Source organism: Molothrus ater, chromosome 6, assembly GCF_012460135.2.
Source record: "Molothrus ater isolate BHLD 08-10-18 breed brown headed cowbird chromosome 6, BPBGC_Mater_1.1, whole genome shotgun sequence".
NCBI classification, from domain to species: Eukaryota; Metazoa; Chordata; class Aves; order Passeriformes; family Icteridae; genus Molothrus; species Molothrus ater.
Window position 1 is genome coordinate 44,236,402 of NC_050483.2, and position 6,000 is coordinate 44,242,401.

Below are 6,000 nucleotides of genomic sequence, written 5' to 3' on the forward strand. Positions count from 1 at the left end.
ATTTTATTCAATGAAAATTAAGTGTTCTGGCAAACTCGCAATAAATAAGTCCTGTTAGGTTGATTAGACAATGAAAAACAGTAATCACTCAGTTGATTAACAAAGGCTCAGAAAATGGAGTATTAGAGTTATAAATAGAGTTGATAGCTGAGATCAAACCATGAATCTAGACAAAACACAAAAGGGATATGGGGACAAATCTTTATTGCTTGCTGAAAGCATTTTTTGAAATACCTAATGCCTAAACCCACTTATAGAAATCTAGACATCTCTTTCTGCAAGGGAGATGCTAAACATTGCTGTAAATCTAGTCCAGGAGGCCAACATAAGGATAGTTCCTTTAGTCAGCAATATTTGTTTTGTGCATAGGGAGCAAAACACTTTAATTAAGTCATACAGTCGCAGCATGGAGAATTTCTAAGGGAAACAATTGCATTCTGTGGAAAAAAATTTCTCTAACTGAAATATTTCAGGAAATGGCAAAGTTGTTTTGCCACTCTCAAAGACAAATTTCAGGTTTAAATAAAAAGAGCAATCAGAATAGATGTTCCCTATTCTTCCCCCTAAACATTCACTAAGTTTTGCAAAATTACTTTTGAACTGTTCCAGTCTTGTATTTAGCATAGTTATACTTTCACTGCAATAAATTGCAGTTGGATAAAAATACAAAACTCAATTGTTATGTGCAAATAAGCCAAAAACTACAGTTGGATTTTTGCAATGAACACGTTAATGCATATTTACATCTCTGTGGTACTACCTTATATTCCTGCCTTTTTACTGTGTAAGAGTTTCCTCTACTGGCTGAGCTACTGTTCTTCATTTCCATTTCACCTTGCTCATTCAAAAGATTTGGGAATCCAAGTCTGAAAATTTTTCATGCAGTTTCTCTGAAACTCTACAATAATTACATTGAATTCTTTTGAAACTGAGGAGCCTTCATAAAAACATGCATCCCACCAGTATAGACTAAAAATGCTTGAAACTAGTACAGTGGTGACAGATAGTCCCAAGCCAAAGCTGATCGATCAAAATAAAATTCAATAAGTAATTGAATATAGAGGTAATTGAAATACCAGGAGCAATTTAAGAAGCAGGATTCAGTGTATTGACTTAATTTTGCAGTTCTTAAAATGGTCAAGTTACAAGACTTACATCGTATAATATATTACCGAGATAGTGTTTTCTTCAAGCTGCTCCAAAAGCCATTCTCATTAGTCTTCTTTATCCTAGCATCTTACACAGCTGTGCACTGGGTGAAAGGAACACAAATGAAGATATTAGTTTGTGAAGACTGATTCATCTCCATTCTTCTTTCAAGGTCCACTGATGAAATTCCAGGATTTCCTTACTTAGTAAAATTGGTTATTTGATCTTTATCCACACTGGGCACAATATTCTTACAGATGACTAATAGAAATTCCTGAATCCTCTCCAAGAAGTGTATATCCTTTTTTGTCTTGACTTTGAGGAAGCTGAGCAAATCCATCATGCTGTTTTTACCTGAGAGTGAAGAAATCTTTCCTGACCCCTTCGCCAAGGCAGTTGGACTGACTCCTAATTCCTTCAAAATCTATACTCCATCAATGAAAGGCAATGCTTTCCTAAGGGGGAAAATGGGAGAAGACCAGTTTAAATATTAGAGAGAAAACAGTAAAACAAACTGTCATGTCCCTCTCACTAGTAAACTGGAGACAGCAATTTTGAAAGAAAGGTTTATGTGTCCTCTTTTGCAAGCTTTTGTAATCAATAGAATACTCAAACATTCTTATCATGAAACCAAATCAAGACATGAACATAGAAACACTACAGGATGTAGCATAAAAGAGTTTCCTGGTTTAGGGAAATTTTGGGAGAAAATAGTATACCCCATTTAGAGTGAAATAGGTATAATATTTTAGAGGAAAAAAGATAGATATTATTATGTTACTGCTTTATCCCTATGCTTGGACATCAGGAGTTCCTTTTTACTTAAGAGTACTGAGGGTGGCCGACACAGTCAAGATTTCACTGAGCTGTAAATTTTATTGCCATAATTTCATTAGAGGACTCAAAAAAAAAAAAAAAGTGGGAGTATGAATGGTTTGAACACTAAAGAGAAAAAATTGAGCTCAGAAAGGCTGTCTTCTGATATTGTTCTTAATAAATAAGAGGCTACAGAGTTTATTTTGTAATCTGATCTATTTCCTTCAAAGGACGTCTGTGAGTCTATTGAAAATGTATCAAAGTACTGTTTTATTTATGCACATTTTTTGAAATGTAAAAGTCTATGGCACAAATTCTACTTTATAATGCACCACTAGTCATGCTTTTCAGACTGAGAACCTAAAGGACAGAAACACCAGTTCATACCATCTCTTGCATCTCTAGGTCAAGCTATCACCTTAGTATAACACAAGTATGCATTGACTTGTGCCTTTCTCTTGCATCGCTCTCGTAGCGAAGTTCAAAACTGAAATTTCTACATTAAATATGGTGTACTGTCTGGTTACAGATTATTCTGTACAAATAAGACAGCTAGAACAAGTGGATCACAGTGCAATAATCTCCCAGCTTCCAGAGGACATCAGTTTAAATCTGCTTCATTATTGTTTCAAAGTAAAGGAATTAAAGTCTGACTAAAATATACCTTTCTTTCTTGAAAGACAGCTAGGTCAGGGCATACTGTTAAAATTACTCAGACTGAATTTCAGAAGTGAAATAAAGCATGAACTTAGGAGAGTTTCTCACTGGCTGGGGTTAAATTATTATTTTATACTGCTTCACTTTTAGAACTACAGTTTTACAGTAGAAGAGTTTTACCTACTCAAACAGTATATAATACATTCTGTCATTTTGATTACAATATGCTTCAAACCTACAACTTCTCCATCTTCTAACAAATATAATTTTGTCTCATTATTAATATTTATTATCAATTGCTTTTGTAGAGCCTAGAACCCAACTGAAGCTGAAGTCCCATAGTGCTAGTTTAATACATGTAATAGCAATGGCACTTTACAGAACAGTCAATAATTTATAATCTAAAATTATAAATACAAATAATTTATTGCAAAAAATGACATAAGCTTTATTCCTACATTACAAAAGGGAAGCATACAATGCAAGAGAGATGAAGTGGAATGTGAGAAGAGTTCTGAAGTGAGAAAGAAAACATGCACATCCTGCCTATTGAACCAAACTCTCTAGGCAAGAATTGAACACTGACAAAACAGCTGACACAAATCACGAGGCTCTTTTGCACAGTTTAGAAAAAACATTAGAAGCCAACACAGGAGCTCAAGTTGGATTTTTCAGGACACAGTCCATTAAACCTGTTGCTTTCTTAAATAAAAAGTTTTATGGAAAAGAGCTTTTAGCTACCTACCCAGATATTTGTTCTGTTTGGACAGCACGACTTATGAGCACCAGTAAGCTCTGGCTACAGCTGGAATACTCTAAAATATAGATCCATACTTCAAAAGATTCCATACAATAAAGTCAGGAGACACTGTGGTTCTCTCCTGTCCCATCATACATGTACACAGCCAAAAACTACCAAACTCTCTGAGGATCACCTGATCCAGCATTACTGGAGCTGTGCCAAGGGTATTGTGTGCATTGTGCTCTGGAGAAGCTGCTCCTGGTGAACCTGAGGCAGGAATGGCAGTGGGTATACTTTTGGAGGAGTTTTGTGGTTCCTAACAGACCATTTAGACATACTAAAGAAAGCCCTGGGAGGTGTAATATGAAAGCCTGCTGTGATCTGGAAAACTTTTAATGTCCCTTTTTTTCTTTTTTTAATGGTTTTGTGATTCATATTGAAGAGAAATGAATGTGGATCAGGTGATGAGTAAAATCGGATGTCAAATTAGGTGAGATAAGAGAGTTAGCAATGATTAAAAGTTAAAAGCAGAAAATATTGCAGATTTTTCTTAATATTATTCAACCATCTGCAATGTAGTCAAATAATGAACACATTCCATTAGTGAACAAATGTATTCATCAATTAGTGAGGGAAAAGCAAGAATCAAGTAAACAATTCACAAACATTATTTATCCATATCAAGAGCAGAAAAAAATTCACATGTTGAGGAAACGTATTGCCACTCAGTACATTTTTATAGAACAATAGAGTACACAGTGCAGATAATAAGAGAACTGACCTCTGGAAAAGACCTTCACTCAACAAATATAGGAACATGACATCTTTATTGTCTAAGTAAACTAAAGCAAATGCTCACAAAAAACAAAATAAAAGAAATTTACAAGAAACTAAACAGAGGAAAGAGTAAGTAACCTAAAACAGATTTTACTTTGAACAAATATATTTTATGAGAGCCTTCCCACTAGAATAATTAATCTGAGAGAATCAGTAGTGTTGTACTGGTGATGTTAACCACAGCAAGCAGATAAAAAATGGAAGGCCGTTTTTATCTCTTGTTAGCAGCAGAATCTGTCTCCTTGTCAGATTTTGTTTACCTCTGTATTGACATCTCCAGCAATGCTTCTGTATCCATCAGTGTCACAGGAACCTACTCTGACCCATTGCAATCATTATCCTTCTAACTCACTTTATTTTATCCTTATAACTCACTCACTTTATTATTTTTTTTGTTTGACACATTTCAGTCTTTTTTTAAAAATCCTGTACTGGAGCAGATTTTGATTAAAAATATAAAGGGAGAAATCTGCTACAGAAACATGCATTTACATACAGTTTACAAACCTTAAATGAACAGAAGTCTCTAGCAGATATGTAAATGTACAAATGCATGCTGTAAAAATACAGATGTGTTTAAGTTTCTTACACTCCCCTTTTGAAAACAGCTTTCACTTTTTTTTCCCATCCATATGGATGGATTCAAACATATATGCGTTCATTATTCAGAATTAAGGTCACAGAATTGATACTCCTTTAACTGAACATAATTAGAGGGAAGGAACTGAAAATTGTAAGTCATCAATGAATTTCCAGTTATTTGTAATGTAAATGCAGTTTTCTCTGTCTTCAGTTAATAAACAAAAAAGACAAACATATTCTTTGCAAATCACCCATACTTAAATGAGATCCCTGTTAGAAGTGAAAATATTTCCTCACAAACTAATTTTTTACTCTTCCTTAAAAAACAATAAATAAAGCTAAATTTTTAGAAGTGTAAACTCACAAGAAATTAATTATGCTTTTTTAAAAAATTGAACTGCAGGAAAGAAGGTAAACTTGTAAATATAATTTAGAACATACTCTTCTTGAGGACCTACAACATCTAGTCCTTCATTCTACTGCTAAGAAACAATAATCTAAGGTCTGAGGAAAAACTGAACACCAAACAAAAAGGCCTCCAAATTGATTAATAACAAAGATTCTCAAAATTCCATCAGATTCTTGTTCCAGACTGTGGTACGCTTTTGCAACTACATACATTGTTAATCTAAATTCCTCTTGGTTCTGATACTTAGTTTCTTGTACAAGACATAAACATGGCTACTCTAATATGCCATGTTTAACCTTCACCTTTATATATTAAACCAGTACAATTCTTTCAGCTTCTCTCCATTTTATGTTTATCCAGCTTATAAATAGCATCTTACAGCAGGTAGCACTAGGCTTAAGCTGCACTAATGTTAAATAGAAAAGCTCAGCTGCTTTCTGTGTTTCAATGAGACTCATACTAACAATTAGAAATACCATTTTTTTTCACAACTAGCTTGATGCCTACTATATGTCAATCATTTTCCTGTAGGGTTGCTCTCAAGTCAATTATTTGCCAGTTATTTGCCAATTGTAAACTGGGTATACATTTTTTTACCTTTTTTTTAAATAAGTGTAGTGAATTATCCATTTAAATTTATCTCATTGATAGCAGCTGACTTCTCCAGTTTCTCAAGATCATGCTGGAGTCTAATCCTGGCTTTTACTTGCCTTGCATTTCTTTTGAATTTGATGTCCTGTACAATTTCCTGGTACCCACCTAATATTACTTCATCCATTTCCTTAATTAAAATATTGACCAAATCTGC